Source organism: Kryptolebias marmoratus, linkage group LG16 (genome assembly GCF_001649575.2).
Source record: "Kryptolebias marmoratus isolate JLee-2015 linkage group LG16, ASM164957v2, whole genome shotgun sequence".
Taxonomy (NCBI): Eukaryota; Metazoa; Chordata; class Actinopteri; order Cyprinodontiformes; family Rivulidae; genus Kryptolebias; species Kryptolebias marmoratus.
The window spans coordinates 2,108,469-2,126,210 of NC_051445.1; the positions used below are offsets into that span (position 1 = coordinate 2,108,469).

At 40.5% G+C, this 17,742-nt stretch overlaps 1 protein-coding gene across 1 annotated transcript in view; it reads right to left on the bottom strand.

Moving 5' to 3' along the window:
- The window catches only part of LOC108245997 (raftlin-like), a 138,978-nt gene extending 125,679 nt beyond the window's left edge, over nucleotides 1–13,299 (bottom strand). The window contains exon 1 of the mRNA XM_025009884.2: nucleotides 12,729–13,299. The gene's annotated coding sequence lies outside the window, so the exon portion shown is untranslated. The remainder of the gene's footprint in view (nucleotides 1–12,728) is intronic.
- Between the last annotated feature and the right edge of the window lie 4,443 nt (nucleotides 13,300–17,742).

The window sequence follows — 17,742 nt, forward strand, 5'->3', positions numbered from 1 at the left end:
CCACGTGGAAACGCAGAAAATGACCCAAGATGTGGAGGGTGAACACAAACCCTGGGTGGGAACCATCGACCAATTATGTATGCAGTGCCTGTAAAATGTATTCACCACCTTTTATTGCTGTCATAGATCAATCACGGTCAATATAATCTGTCCTTCTTTACAAAAACAAAAAAAGTAATACCAATTAAATAAAAAATACGTGAAATAAGTGCATAAACAAGAGCTTCCAGGATTTTGCGATGTTGCGATCGCAACTATTAACGCAAAATCAAGCAAACCCCGGGAAAACGCAACTTTGTGCAACTTTGCCCAAAACACTGCAACTTTCCTGCAACTTTAACCCAATATTTATTGTTTCTAAAGTGATTCACCACCGTTTCTGCGGTCTATTGTCTTCTTTGTGGGTTTGTGTAGCGTGGAATACAAAATAACCCCAAATAACTCAGGAAGAAGACACGTGACGTCACTTCCTGTTAACATCAGAATGCCGGGAGCGTGCAGGAGCAGCAACCGAAGCCAAAATGTGCGCTAATGCTTCACATTTGCCCACAAAGATTTCAGCAAACCAGTTTCCTNAGTGTAATCATGGAACATAAACGCATCGACAAACACTTTGTGTCTGCAAAACATGTGAGGAGAGCTGCAGACCAGGGACGATCCAGAAATGCTCATGAATGTCAGTTTAGAAGCTATCAAAGTTCTCAAATAAAGCACCTTTTGTTGGGAATTATCTTACAAAACTAGGAAGTATTTTTGGTTTAGATATTAAAAGTTATGGTTTTTTATTGATTTTAGTAAAAAAAAAATTGCAACTTTTAGGAAAATGCCCCGTGAAATCAGGCATTTTAGCCCCAACAATCACAAAAAATGTCCGCGAAATCCTGGAGGGATTGATAAACATTAACCCCATTTAACGTGACTCTGCTCAGAGAAAAGATGATTGAAAAGTACAAGTCAGGGGATGGATACAAAAAGATTTCCAAGGTCCTAATCATCTCCAGGAGTTCTGGAAGGATTATGGGACGTGTGTAAATCTACCAAGAGCAAGACGTTCTCACAAACTGAGAGAGGACACCAGGACACCTGTGAGACGCAAGGCTGGAACAATAAACTATTCCATATTCACAAAAACCAGGCGTTAAGAGTTGAACTGAGAGAGGAAACATGAGGTTTTTCTGGCCTTTTTTTCAGTTAAATTCTCGCCTTGAACCTCTCCTCCGAGCTGGTGGCGTCAGGCAGCTGACAGGAAGGGATTTAGAGATGCTTTATACGGAGGAGAGACGCTGGGCAGATATGAACAAAATAAAAACAGGAAGAGAGCCATTGATTTGACTTTTTGCCTGAGTTAGAAACGATCCTTTCTCCAGTTGGTTCTATCTTTTGTCTCTTGCTAATGGCGTTTTAAGGTTTTATTCGATCAGATTCCCGTCTCATCGGCGGAGATTGATGCTTTGTTGGAGCGGGAATACACTCAGCATTGACCCCTTTCAAGCAAAACATCCCAAAGCACTTTGAATTGTGCTGAATGTGATAGACAACACCACTGCTGTGGGTCAACAAATCAGTCAGTCTGAGGTTTGTTCTGCTTTCTGTGCTTCCTCTGGTCAAAGGGGACGAAAGCCTCTGGAGATTTGGAGCAATATTAAAAAGAAATTTGTCTTTATTTATTAAAGAATGTCCTAATCAGTTAATACGTTTGATATGGTTCTAATCTTGGCAGCTGAGTGCTCATAAGACTAAATTAAATCGAGATAATCAAAGTCATGCTGATAGATTTCTGACCAAAACCTCTTTTTTACTGAACAAAACCTCCCAAACACCAGTTCATCTGAGTTTTCTCTCAAAAAAGAAAGGGAATTATGAAGTGTTTGGACTTGCAAAGGTAAGCTTAGTCTCAAAATTAAATCCAGCATTTTGTGGAGGTTGATTGGATGGGTGTGGTTTTGGCATTTAATTACTTCTTTGGCTTTAATTGTTGGCTTCAAAAAAAGAAGACATTTATTGTGCACCACTGAAATGCAAAGGAAGACAGTGATGGTTTTACCGGTGTGTGTTTGTGTGTCTGTTACCAAAATATCACATGAACCACTGGACAATTTCTAATGAAACCCACAGAAAGATCCCCAGCAGATACTCTGAACACCAACAAATGTTGCCATTAAGCATTTGGAGTCAGCTCTGACCCTCTGTTAGTAAAATATCTCATAAACCACCGGTCAGATTTTGATGAAATTCTTAGAAATTTCAGCTAATTATTGTTAGCAAACAGAAACAGCTGTAAGCCAGTCAAATCTCCAGATATTGAGCTAAAACTTGATGTTGTAGCAGCTGAAAATCATGTGCAACACACATCACATTACATTATTTTCAAGGTTTGACCAAAACAGATACAACTTAACAGCTAAGTCTTTATTTATTATTTTAAAACAGCTGATTCCCAGCCCGGTCTGTCCAACACTTTGTTCTCAGCAGATTGTCCATGGTTAAAACACGAGCAAAATTTTGGCGGTGCGAGCCAAATTTTTTTTCCGTAAAACTAAAACAGCAGAACAATGAGCTAAATGTGAGCCGCAGACTTTCACAGCGAGTCTTTTTTAATCATGTCACTGTGAGAGACAGTCTTCCGATTATGTCACCCTCCATGTGAATAACTGGCTTGTGCAGATTTAAACTGCAGTTATTCTTATTGGAAAATTATACTTCAGAGGGGAAGACGATCACACAAAAAGCCCGTCTTCATCTCGGAGACAGCTCAGCTTCAGTGACAGCCCTTAATGCCGTCTGACGGAGATCTTCCCCACATTACAGGACCACGTTACTGGCCTTTGATAGTAACGCCACACAGATCAAACCCAGCAGCTTGGCAAAGCTTCAGAGTGGATTAATGGAGGAAGACATTAATTAGGACACTTTTTTCTTCTGTTCTTCTCCATGTAGTCTCTCTTTTTAAGGCTGTGCATTTCAATTCTCTTTCACACTTTATCTCTCTGGCGCTCTCTGCCTGATTCAGAGTTTTGATCTTTTTAATCTGACAGGAAAAGCAGAGCTCTGAGGCGTGTTCGGCGGTGGGCAGTGATGGTCCAGCAGCGCTCACAGTTTATTATACAGACTGCCAGTGAGATAGGCTGTCCAAGTGTGTCTCTGTATATGAGACTGCACAGCATTTTTATTCCTTGTCCTACTTCTCACACAATGAGCTGATGTCCCAAATTTTGACTGACTCCTAAAATAGGAGCTGGAAGATTTGGCTTTGTCTAATGAATATCAAGAAAACAGGGAGACTCCTTCTAAAAGGTGTGTTTATTATCTTAAAAAACTGCTCAAAGACCATAGAAAACACTAAATCCCAACAAAAACCTGCAGTGGAATATTATAGATGAACAGCAAAGACGAAGACATGCAGCTACGACCAACGAACTCCGGCTGAAACTGAAAATTCACGATTACACCAAAAAAAAAATAAAAATCAACATTTACTGCAAAACACTTTGCATCAGACTGAGATAACCTTACACAAATCTGTAATTATATAAAATAAAATGTCACTGTACTTTGGGTTAGAATGAAGGAAAAAGTACAAATAAAAAGAAGTTCTTAAGATGTTGAATGTCAAATCAGTAACTTTCATAGTGTATTTAATCTGCAATTTTTAGACAACATTTCAGCACAGATACACAAACACACTTTGTTTGGGTTGGATCCAATCACATTTGGTCAAAATCTCCTCAAGGAACGGGTACAGCTGTACCAAATTAAGATACAGCAGTAAATGTTGGATGAAAACTTTTTTCTCTCGTTTTTACACCTAATTTCTCACATTTGGATCATATTGAAACAAAAGGCCAGCTTTAGTCATTCAGTAAATCTGCCATCTAACTTATCAAATTTATTTCTACAGCACATTAAAAACAACAGAAGCGATAGTTAAGTTATTAAACTATCCCAGACATCGAAAGAGCAGTTTAAGAAAATAAAACGCCAACAAAATCTGAAAACCATCAACTCTATTGTGTCTCGTACTCTTCTTGAATCAAAGCTCAAGGCCAAAGGTCAAGGGATAAAAATGGGTCTTAAGCATAAATGTAAAAGTCTGAACAGTCTCAGTCGTCCCTGAAAAACTTCAGTCAACTTTATATTTCGGTTCGGATCTTGGAACATCTAAAAGAAACTGGTTGGGAGACCAGAGTTCTGTTTCGGGTGTGTAGATGTTAAGGAGATCACATAAATATGATGGGACAAGACCATTTTAAGGTATAAAAACAAGCAGTAAAACCTTAAAACCAGTATGGAAACAGACAGGAAGTCAGTGGAGACCAGAAACCAGAAAGTTAGCTGACATTTAAGAACAGGACTCGGTGAATCAGCGGCCCTGAGGATCTTCATTAACGTTTCATTTTAGCTACAGCCACCAGGTTCTCGGACTAAAAAATACGTTTTTGTAAATATTACAAGGCCATTAAATTTGTAGGCTGATTCATTACTTGCTGCTGTATATTTAGAATCTAACTTGTTTTATAATTATTGCACAAAGAGCTTAAGTTGGTGTAGTTTTAGTTGATATAAAACCATGAATATTCCATACAAATGATGAGAAATAGGTGCGATGTTACAAAAGGCTGGTTAGTTACTCGTTTTTTGCAGAAGCAGATAAATAGGACATGACGCACTTCTGGTCTAAAACCTTCATCTGTTTCCGGTAAATGAGGGAAAATCCCTTCTTTCATGTGCGGACACATGTAGGTGTTGAAGATTAGCTATTTGGCGCCTGTAGCCTACATTTCTGTAGAAATCCATCATCATCACTTTATTGTCTCATCCTGTGCCACAGCTACGTTAAAGCTGATGTCGAAATACCAAATTAGTCAACTGACCTGAGTAAGTTAGCACTGGTAGCATATATTTACTGGATTTAAGTCGTAAAGATGTTAAAAAAAAAGACAAACCATGCATTTTTTAGGAAAGGTCACAGGACACATGACTAATTTATCCAACGGCTTATTTTTCTCAAATCCTCTGAGCCTCTGCTCAAGTCAGCTAAAAACCTAAAGAGCTTCTCTTAGTGAAGTTGGAAATCCCCCCTCTGTCCTTCCTTTCCTCCTTTCCTTCCCACCGACCTTACCACCTTCAGCTAAGAGTATTGCAAAGAAAAAAAAAAGACAAAACAATGAACACAGAGGCAGGATGTCAAAGCTTTGGCCTCTGGAGAAGTCAGTAAGGACATTTAGATTCACTTCAGCCTACAGGGTTGAAGTAGATGGTTTCTGTAAATCTGATCGCAAATTCAGCAGATCAGAAACAAGGTTTCCTCTTCTTCAAATGGGCAGTGGTGAAGATACTGCTTTCTAAAGTTGTTGCATTTATTTATTTTAACAAACAAGAATGTGCAGAGCAACACTCAACCTTTAAACAGGAAAAAAGGAGACATTTCACTTTGTTTAAATGTATTTAACCACTTCTAGGCCAACTTGAAAGACAGACTTTAGGCAGGTTTTAATTGAGTTTTTCCAATGATCCTAAACACACATCAGAACTGGTTTCTGATTGGATAAATCAGGCTAATATTAAGCTTCTGGAATGGCCTTCCCAAAGCCCCAACTTCAGCATGATTGAAAATTTGTGGAATATAATTAAAAGTCAGTTTTCTGCAGAAAACCAATGAAACGTACCAATTCTGCCAGGAAGAGTGGTCATTAGGGATGCACCAGTACCAATATTGGGTATTGGTCTGATACATGTACTTCTGCTCATACTCATAAAAGTGTTTTCATACCAGGTGGTAGAGGAGGAACAATATCAGACATGTGGAGCTATTTCAAACTGTGGTGACATAAGTAAAGCAGGCTGCAAATTCTGCTCAGCAAAGTCAAAATCTAGCACTTCAGCCGTTTAGCAGAACATCACGTTCAAAGAGATGGCACTTGTATTTGCGAGTACTGAAACATCTATACTTGTACTTGGTTTGAAGAACTGTGGTACTCTAGTGGTCAAACATCAGCCAGAGTTTCACCAGAATCTTGTGATGGATACAAACAGCTCGTGGTTCAGGTACAACTACTAAAGGACATTTACCAAAATATCAACTCTGTGTTTGAGTCTGTATGTATAATTTTGACCCTGTGTGGAGTGGAGAAAATAGCAATAAATTCAAACTTGTTTGTCCATTTCTTGTTTTTTTAAAAAATCATTGAACTTCTAAGTTGTATAACCATTCCACCCTGGAAAAAGAACATTTCGAATAAATCATTAAAAGACCATTCATGCCCGTGATGAGTGGATGTAAACTTCTCCTTCAAACTATGGTCCAATTAATGTTTACTGATTTGATCTTTTATGGAAAATCGCTTTAATCTTTTATCAAGGCTAATGAAAGAAAGCCATCACAGTCAACGACTCCAAAAGGGAACTAATCAATCTATAAAATCTTGTAAAAAAGGGACAAATATTTAGTTTTAATTTATGTTGATAAATTAAAGCGTGCTTTGAAAGCCTTTAAGTTGGGGAAATCATTGCATGTAAACCTTTGATAGCTCAACGAGATGGCCATGGGTGATAAAAGTGGAATTGGATTTTCAGCTCACTGAGTTATTTTTGCTTTGAGTGTCCAAGGGCGATACACATTGGCAATGATGAATTTGACCAAAAAAAGAACGAAGGATGACGAGTGGGGCCGAGAGAATGTGAATAAACAACAGAGTCTGTCTGTTTCAAGGCTCAGAGTGTCTCCATGGTGCTCGGCAGCCTTGGCCCACCTCGTCTCCTCGCAGTCTCATGGCCCGGTGTGTCCTCACACACAAACGCCCACGAACACACACTCCCATCGGGGAAGCGATTGCCATGGGAACCAACCCCTCGATGACTGTTCCCGTCTCTGCAGAAGAATAGGCACCAATCTTCCTCAACCTTTCTCTTTTTTTTGCCCAGCCTTCTTCATCCGTACAGAGTTAGGTCGTCCCGTTCTCTTCTGTCTGCATGTCTTTTCGAATCATGAGGTCGTAATTTATTATCTCTTCATGCGATTTGCACAAAAGGGAAAACATTATCTAGCCGTGGCCGTCAACAACAACAGAGATTTGGTAATTTCATGACTGAAAAGAGAAAAATACCTGATAAAATTTAAAAGAATCTTTCAGTTGCTCCCACGATTTTTATTTTCCTCATAATACCGAGGGGTTTGAGGAGATTTCCCATGAGTAAGCCGTTGCTTTCTGTGAAATTGGCTGGAGGCAGGTCATTCTTTATTAAAGCCAGCTCGAGCTGACTTCTGAGAGTTTTATGCACCCTATTGACATGTCCATGTTGGACATTACCCAATCAATACCGCTGCAATTTTCCCGACCACCCATTACAACAGGAGTCAGTTTGACGTAAAGGAATATCAGGGGAGCAGGGTTTTCTCCTCCCTAGCTTGAGTCAAAGCTTCACCACCGGCTGATATTTGGTTTCAGTGTTTTACTTTCACTGGACAGGTTTTTCTTAACGCGCCACATCTTAACTTTTTATCTCGAGAAGCATGACTGCTTGCACTGAAATAAGAAGGATAATCTGTAAAAACAAAAACAACAAATAAAGCTCATTCATCTATGTTGAGATTTTACTACTCTTCTGCTAATTAAAGGCTGAGCGTTCCTCTCACGCCAGGGTCTTAAACTAAGATTTTATGGTGAGAAATGACAGAGCTGGAGCCATTTTGGTTTCACTCTTGTGCAGCCTAATGGGAGACGTGTTAGCGCTCAGGGAATGTGTTGAGAATGACTCTCAGCTACCACCCCCATCAAGTTTTGGCTCAATATCTGTAAATTTGACTAGATTAATGGAGATTTTTGTGTTAAGGTCAGTTACCTGTAAATTGAGATGACTCCCAAAGTTAGTCAGCTGTAAATATACATCAAATTAATATTTTATGAAAGTTTCATTAGGATCCATCTGAGGGTTTCATGAGATATTATGCTAACAGACAGACAAGGATGATGTTAATGACAATGTTTTAGCAAAAATATCTCGTAATGTGAAGCCCTCATTGGGGATAATGCTCAGCTACGACCACACCAAGTTTTAGGTCAATCTGTTAAATCGACTAATTTATAGCTATGTTTGTGTTTTCCAAGGCTGGTTGGTTGTGGTGGCCATTTGTGATCCAAATAATTATTTTCTGGATGTTTCATTAAATTTGATCCAGTTGTTCATGAGATATTTTGTTGGTAGTACAGACAAACTCCTTTCATAATAATTTAAACTTGAATTTTTTTCCTGGAAACCGCCAAACAGGATGACTTTAGGATAAAAATAACTGTTTCAAGTGAATGAAGCTTGAACATTTCTGAGCACAAAAGATTCAGAGTCTGTCTGTCAGTGTTAGTCTTTATATACTGACTGCAGCAGAGTACACAATGGAGTGTACATCCACCAATGATTGCCAATTACCTTAATCAAATTTCACACCCCACCGAGGGATTCACGGGCCCCCGATCAGATCGCAAACATAAGCTGATTAAAGTACATGTTTGCTAAAAGACTGCAGTGACAGAAAATCAACACGGAGTCAGAAAACAAACAAAACGACGAACCGGGAAAGAAAACAGATTTTGGAAAACAAACATTTACGACGGCGGCAGAAACTCGACCGGCTCTCCGTGTTTCAACAGACAAGTGATTTTTAAAGGATTTCTTCACTCAAACTCCTCATAAGATGTTTATTTACCTGTAGTTACATTTAGCTTTTAGGTTTATTGTACTCGAGTGATGATATAGAATCATTAATAAAGGTCATAAACCTGCTTCCATGAATGTTAGTCATCAATAAAGGTCAACGCTTCTGACTTTAAATAAAAACTGTTCAAGTAGCTAATCATCATGAGACACCTCCTCAAAAGGTTTAAGAAATTCATTGGTTACTGAGCAGGATATTATATTCTACAGCTAAAATTATATTCACACAGAACTGATACGTGTGAACAGGGAACACATCTGTGTCGGGCGAGGAGAACAAAGATGAGGCAAATGTGAAATTTTTTTAAAAATAAATCATTTTCACACATTAAAAAGTTCCCACATGAATTCTGAGGAAATGCAAAAAATGTGCCTGCCAGTGACGGTATGTTTATTTTTTCTTATTTTTCTACTTTTAAATGCTTTTTACCATCAATTGGGAAAAATCAACAAAGAAATCAAAGTTTCAGAAAAGAGAAATGTTAGTGATTTTTATGGAAATTGCATTAAATCATAAGAGACGGATTTAACAGTTTTATTCTTTCTGTTTGAGACGATGCAGTGAGATGTGATATACTTTATTGTTTTATTGTTTTGGACCCAGTGCTCTCCCATTAGCTGCATTTACAAAAACATCCATAACTAAAATAATAAAGCAATCTTAAGCAACACAAACAGTAAAAACCACTGCAGATTTGTCATAAAAAAGGTCTATAAATGTTAACTGTCTTTACAAAAGACCACAAAATCTATGTGCATCATGTCTATGGCCATTATGTCATTGATGCTAATGTTTCCTTGTGGGTTTTGGTTAATTAAATGTTTGTTCTTCTGCTTCTTCCTGGCGTAATGACTCCCATTTCAGAGTGACATTGTAGCAGAGCGAAGCCCAAACCACAATCACTTCCACATTTCCAGCAGCCGTGCTGCAGGGTGGCCAGCGAGGCGTCGGCCAGATGGGGTTTCTATGGTTAGCTGTTCCTCTTCTCTGTGTGTGTGTGTTGTAATCATGTTCCGGGATGAGTGCAGCTGTGTTTGTGTGCAGCATTTATGCATGCTCACATGTCCAAAACTGCATGTGTCCATGCATTGAACATAATGCTCCCCTTGACTTGCATAACTGATTGTTTTAATAACTTAAACTTTTTGTATTTATTACATAATTTCCATTTGAGTTAGGCTTTAGTCATTATGAGTATCCATTTTCATAATCAGTTTTTGTCTCATGTGTCTTCTTTCAGATAGTTCTTTAATTAGTGTTGATTTCTTTATATCTGCCTTGTATGTGGGTGCTTTAATGGCTTCCTGTGCTTTGAGTTTTAGTTTTAAGCCATCAAAGTGAAGCATTTTGGACAGTTTGAACAATCTGAGAGACTTGCTTGCAGAGCTGGTTCAGGTTGAAGCAGGGGTGTCCATTCCTGGTCCTCAGGGCCACTATCCTGCATGTTTTCCTTGTTTCTCTGCTCCAACACACCTGATTCATGGTTAAATCACCTCTTCATGTTCTGCAGAAGCCTGTTGATCACCCATTGATTTAAATCAGGTGTGTTGGAGCAGAGAAACAAGTAAAACATGCAGGATGGTGGCCCAAAGAGGACCAAGAATGGACACCCCTGGGTTAAAGGTTGAAGGTTGAAGCTTTTAGGTGCAGATCTAGCAACAAAATGTTCAGTATATTTTATCCTACCTGATCCAGCCCTTCTAAGCATATAGGATTAACTTACAGTAGTTGTAAATAAAAACCTCTGCAGCTCTCTGGAGTTCTCGCCTGCCGCTGACAGTTTGTGTGGGTGTCTGTTACCAAAAGATCTCATGAACCACAGGACAGATTTTAACAAACCCTTTCAGGAAAGATTCATTGAATGTACTTCTAAAAGTTATTTACTTTTGTAGTCGACCTGATTCAAGATGGCATTCTCAGCCAACTGAGCTTAGAAACCATAAAAAAGGCTATAATTCAATCCATTTTACAGATGCTGAGATAAAAGTTGATGTGGTAGTAGCTGAGAGTCATTCACATCACATACTGTGCTATATAATGTATGAGACTGAGCATGAAATTGTTTTCAAGGTTTGACTGAAACTGCTACAACTCAGTCATTTCTCAGCGTTTCGTTTTGTCTTTGTTCAGACGGCATAACGATGTAAAAGTCTGAGGGAGACGTTCTGCCTCATTAATATGAATAGGTCAGTTTAAGGAATCTAAAACAATGATTCATGACTTGTTCTCCATCTCCCACCAGCTGTCTCCCAGCGCAGGCCTTTACGATTGCAACACTCCTCTGGCATCGTGCAAAGTAAAGTTTTTGCAGATGGTCCAAAACACAGAGGAGCTTCTGCTGTTTGATCAACCAAAAAGCACTCATGGTACTCTGTTACTTATTAACCTCCACTGGCTACTGACTGCTGACCAAAACAAATAGAGCTCCCAATGCTTACACTGAGTTATCTAAACTGAGTCATAGCAGATCTTTTCCTTCTCCATCACCATGTTCCTCTCAAGAACATCGTCTGGCCCTGCCAAACCCACAAATACAGCAAATAAAACACAAAAGAATCAGAACAAGAGATGCATAAACACAGAGTTTTATGAGATGGTCACAGAGATTAGTCCAAAGTCTGAATGAGCTCAGTTTAGTGATCCTCTTTCTGGTGAACCAACTGTTTTAATAAATGCATAGCTGCTGTGCATCATCATCGTTCTCCTCCTCTGTAAGGGATCTGTTTATTGTTGCTTAGGCTTTTAAATCCCACGGCTGGGTGGTCGCACAGACCACACGCCAGCACTACATCACATCCTTGAATGGCAAAGCCAACAGACCTCTTCACGTGTCGACTGTTACGGTTCTGTTACCGCCCCACTCGGCGGCTCAAAGGTGCTACAGCTGCAAACTGACTCCAACCCCCCCGTGATGCCGCGGTCCATTTAGAAATCACACCGAGGCGGCCAGAAGGCACGTCAGGACCGGCTTGAAGTGTTTTATGAAAGTGCCTACTGTTTAAAGATGGTGGCTGTGATCAACATTTGGGTAATTTATCACTCAGGAACCACAAGGACACAAAACCTTGGTCGAGAAATCACTAAAATTTTGTTTCTTCTTCTTGTGTTTTGAACAGAAAGTCGGTAAATTGTAGAGAAAACTGTTAAAACCTGAGTGAAAAGATGAACTATGAACACAGATAGCTGCACGAAAAAACGATTTGGTTTAACCTAACTTGTTGACATATTCAAAAGAAGATCAGAGGAATTTATGACTAATCAAGTATCTGACCAATGAACACAAACTGAAGGAGTTTTAACAGACAGGACCAGAGAGGAGTAATGCGCCGCAAACACGTTTTTTAATGTCAGGAAGGGTCGTCACAAGCATGCAGCCTAAAACATGTGTGTGAAACAGAGGAAACTCCTGACCCTCCTACAACATTGTCGAGTTATCGCCGGCCGGTTCTCCACATCTCACCAGCTGGAACTAATTACCAGCAGTTCACTGAGACTGAGCTCCTCATTCACTTTCTCTCTGAAGCATGCACTCGTTTTTCCCCCGGCTTCTCCTCTCTCTCTCTCTCTCTCATGCCCTCATCTTCCTTCACTCTGACATCTCTTCCCCCTCTGCTCTCCCCTCACCTCTTGAAATCCCTCAACTTATTTTGCCTTTAAACCTCCTCCTCTCGTGCGAGAACTCGGATGAATGTAAACATCAAGAGAAAAATGAATATACCAGCAGTCAGGGTCCAGGCTCCATGCGTACAGTAAAGTAAATCAACTTGTGTGTCTTTGTTGGCAAAGAAAACACAATCTGGATTTGATCTGTGACCCCCACGCTTCACATTAACCAGACCTATTTGTGTGGAAACATCTGTGTGTGGATTTGATCTCATGGCTCGCAGCATCATCTGACAAATCAGCTCTGCGTTGTGCAGTAAACCCCTCGTACCATGTGGTCCAAGTTTACAGTGGCTCCCGTCCAGTGGAGCAGCACATCTGTTCGGACACATCTGCTGAAAACAGGAGGCAAACTTACCTGGTTCACAATCTGGTTGAGAAGTTCACTGCTTGGAGACAAATCCAGCAACTGGGGAGGAATTTCCTTCAGAAAACTGCATGCCACTTTGGAGGGAAGAGAAGCGTAAAGAGAGGCTCAGATCTGATCCAACGAGCTGACTGAGGTTGCAGAAGGAGAAAAGAAACCCAATCCTCGGGCAGGCGGCAGAGAAACAAGCCTGTTGGCTCGGCGGCAGCAGCAGCTCCAGAGGTTTGCTTCGTCTTCTCTCCCTCACCACCTAACGGAGCTCAGACACACTTGTACAATATGTGCGTTTAGGTCATGCTCAAAGTATGTTCTGCAAAGCTCAGGGAAACCACATCCTGTTACATATTTACCTCCCTCCCTCCCTCCCTCCCTCTTTAACCTTTCTTTCTGTGTGGTGTTCTGTCTGTTTTCCTGTGTCTGTCTCTGGCTGTGATTGTCTGAAGCCACTGAGCGCTCCGACCCAGCCTCGGCTCAGAGCTGCCTCTCTCTGAGGGTCTGTCTCTCCGGCAGCCGCTCCGGTTCCACACGACTGACTGAAGAATCCATCTGAGGAGAGGAGAGGAGAGGGGAAGCAAAGGAGGAGGGGGATGACAGAGAGGCAGACAGGAGGAGGAGGAGGAGGAGGGGGCTTTATTGGGAAATACCAGAGTCTGAGGAAGGGAAGCGGCTGCAGGAACAGGAGGGAGGGAGGTGGTTTAAAGGACTTAAGGAAGGTGGGCAGACAGAAATGCTGATCGATAGTTTGAGAGAAAGAAGCCGAATGGAAGCTGGACCACACAGTCGATATATGCAGACCTGCACGCTGTGGCTCAAGACTTCTGAGAGCAGTCTGACTGAAAATATCGCTTGTTTATTGAATCTGGATGCGAGTAGCCAAAGTTTATTTACGTGATTCAAATCTTTTTGTCCTCTGTGCTGCTTATACATATGAGCAGGAACCCCTGCAGCCCTGCACCTTTCATTAAAGGCAGTCTGTTGAAACTAAAACTGGAAAAAAATCTACTTTCTTTTCTAAAACCCAACAATTCCTTTCGAGACAAAATGTTGACGTTTTGATGGATAAACTGCAGAAGAAGGGACAAGAGAAACCACACATCTGTGTCTCTCAATCCATGACAGCCCTCTTAAAAAGACAGGCAGGGGTGCAGAGTGGAAAATAAGCCTCAGACAAACAGTCTCTGTGCAAAAGGTTGGTGAACATCATCCACGAGGGAGTTTCCAGGTTGTCCTGAAACGTTTGCAGTTTTCTCCGTTTCCACGCTCGACTCTCAGAGGCTCGCACTTTTGTTGCAAAAACTTTGAACGTGCTAAAAAATAATTGTGCAATGAGTTTCTGCAGAAGTCTCAAACCCACCTCAGGAGTGCAAGAACTGTGTTTGGACACCAGCACAAAAGCTCAAGTCCAAAAGTCCCAAAGCAGGGAGACAAACTGGGTGAAAGAAGACATAAACGTCTTCGTTTTGATGCATAAATTATATAAGAAGTGTAAAGTTCAAGGGAGTAAGAAACAGTCAAGCAAAAACCTTTGAAAGTGTAGACAGAATTCTGTGAGATGACATTATATGTTGACTATTTTTGGAAGAAAATTTTTTAAATGAGCTCATAAAAGGCAACAAAATTCACCTTTTGCGACCTGTTTAAACTGTAATGTCTGAGCTCAGAGCTCCTAAGAGTTCTTGTTTTAATTTTTCACAACATTTTGTGCTTATTTTGTTTACATCGAACAAGTAACTGCTGCCAGAAGTCAGAGCACATTATTCCTGTTTTGCTCAATGTGACATTGCTTCTAATTCAGGATTTCATTCAAAATCATCCTCGTTTATGTATAAAAGCAAAAAGACTCCTTCAGTGAACCTTTAAATCCTTTTACTCTCTTTAGGCCCCTAAAATCTTGACCTTTCTCAGTTTGTATTTAATTATTTCTCTGCCTGCATTTAATATAAAACACTTTGTAACCCAGGTTTTAATGCAGTTATGATGCTTTCTGAAGGTGTAACTTCTGATTAATCCATCAAAAGTACCTTTTCAACAGCAGTTTTCACTTAGTTTGATTAAAACACTTGTAGTTTCGGACACAATCAGAATTACATACATCAGACGGGCAGACAGACGATGAAATGAATGTTTCTTTAACTGATGTACAGGCTGTAAAAACATCTTTTAGTTTTAAATAAAAAGGGAACAGATCCGTGTTCTCGGCTTGTTTCTGCTGCCACCTGTTGGATAAGAAAACATCTGCAGGTTAATGTTAGTCACAAACGGACACAAATAAGCAGCAGGAGAATAATGAGATATCAGCAGGTCGGATGATGTTTTCTTTCATGTGTGATGAAGACAGAACACACCTCACACGGAAATCTTTATCTCGAATGAAACACGGCGGCTGGATTATTAAAAACAGAAAAATATAATAGCTTTAATTCGTAGGTGATTTTATCTTTACCCTAAAGTTTATTAAACATTTTAATATTTTAAGGTTCAGTAATAAAAAAGGGAAATCTCATGATCTTGAGATAGGAATTAAAAATCTCCAATCAGCAGCACTTAGGAACCTCTGAGTAAAAATAAAATGTTATCAAAGTTTGTTGGAAATAAGTGACAAAGAAAACAGAATCATCTGTTTTTTGATGAGTTGCCGTATTAACTGCTGAAGAGCTGAAGATGCTGTGATTAACCATGTGATCGTCACTCGAGGCGCCCCTCTGACTCGTTCCTGGCCTAAATGGGGTTCTCCTCTCGTGTTTTCCTGAGATCCGTTCCTGTTCTGCTCAGGAGAACCTTCCTGCAGGCTGCAAAATAATGACATGTCTCCTTCAAAGATGGACACTTCCTGCCGTCACATCTGCAGCCCCATTAGACTCTAATCACCTGCTTTACGAGCAGAAACTGCCAACCTGAGTCCAGCTCTGGAGGGGCGTTTGCCCCCCCCCCACGTTTGAAAGGTTCAAAAGGTCATTCCGGTAAATCCTGTCCGTGAAACACCTGAAGTCAATATCAGGTTGCTAATGTTGGGTTGTTTTCCATCTGTTGGAGTGAAATCAAATCAAACAGACGCCAGAAGCTTTTGACACCGAGACTCAAAAGGCTCTAATGATCACCTGCAGTGCAGCTCAACATTATAGAGCTGAGATAATAGCTAAAATATAATTACTTTAGGTTATATTTACTTGCTTTTACACTTTGATGGGTTTATTGTATAAGTGCAAATTATGTGTGTTTAATGGTGTGTAACTTTATCAGAGATTTGACCTTTCTGGATGAAATGACAGTGAAGGTTGTGACCGAAGATGAGTGAAATGTGACAAATGGGCTGAAACAGCAGTGCCGTGTGAATCCTCTCTGTGTTCGTGGAAGCATCAGTCAGACATCGAGAGGATGAGCAGATCGAAGCACCTCACAGAAAAATGATGCTAATATGTAAGATCTCATAAAAGGTGCTTTTTACTTTGGGACCTCAGCATCTCTGTGAAGAGAGATGTGACAGCGCCCCCCAGTGTTCATGGAGGTCAAGTTTTCAGTTTTATAAAGAAAACAAGTCTTTTCTATCACCAGCTGCTGAAAGTTAAAGGCGGAGCAGAAATTATGGTGCCTGTGTGTGTGTGCCATTTGCAAAAAAATTTAATGGATCACTGAGTGGATTTTAATTAAACTTGCAGAAAATAATCATTGGATGTATCTCTACAACTGATTAACATTCGGAATCAATCCATTTCAAGATGGCTGCCTCAGCTAATTGACCTTAACCAGGACAAGAATGGCTATAAGGCTGTGATTTTCACAGATCTTCTTCTTCGTCGTCGTCTTCCAGCTGCTCGTTTATCAGGCGCCTCCACAGCAGATCTGTCAGGTTTTCTGTGGCGGTAGAACCCAAGGATGCAGACCGCCTCCAAGGAGTCCAGAAACAAAGATTTAATCATTCAAAAAATGGCAGCAAAATCACTAAGAAACAAAAAAATCACAAGGGCAAGTGGAAGCAGGTGAGATGAATGGGAATGACGAACAGGTGTGAGATGAAGGGTGGAGCAGAGCTGACTGAGGGAAAGAGAACCTGAACATTTAATCACAACGAAAAACCCCAAACCGAGACATGTCTGAAAGAAAACACAGGACACATGAAGACAAAACGAAGAAAACAACCACTGAGAACAACCAAAAAACCCTCAGATCACGACAGGATCCAGTTTTCTCCGACACCGTCCAGAACCGGAGGTGGCTGCGGTCAGACGGAGCATCGGCCGATCCGATGAGCCTATCGTACGATCCAGAAGGGCAGCCGTTGAGCCGCATGTTTGTTTTACACCGGATGTCCTTCCCGACGCAGCCCGCCTCATTTATCTGGGTGTTGGGGCCGAAACAAGAAAACACACAGAAAGTGACCTTCCAGTGACCGGTCGATGCGCATCGTTGTTTTCAAGATTCGACCAAAACATCAACCAGCGTCTCTGCGACTCGTTTCTCATCATCAAATAATCTGAAAACTCCGGCATGAAACGCAGTGGGTGATAGGCATTCCTTCGAGGACAACTACACCTTCATTTCATGAAGGATTTTGCTGTTTTAATTCAAACATGTTAAATGCACATGTATTCAGGACATTTCCTTATTGTTTTTAGTGGCTGAAAATGGGATTTCAACAAATGATGGCGTTTCTGCATGTGACCGTTCAGAACGTGCGCTGGAAAGAGGTTTTGTATAAAGAGAAGCGTATAGATACACAACGCCATGAGTACATAAAGGACTGCGCCCATGATATGGATCAGTGCATTCAACTTTATTTACCTGTGACAGCAGAGGGTAAACTGACCGAAGTTTGCATTTCTTACTTGAACTTTCTACAGATTATTGTTGCCTGGTGGGATGAAAAGTTGGTGAAAGTGGTCAGATCTGATGGAAAACACTGAATGAAAGGAAGGGAGGAAAAATCATTTATATTTACTGTATGTTCTGCCCTGGATTATCAGATGCATTTGCTGCTGTTTCTTGATAGAAAGATGCCAAACAGATC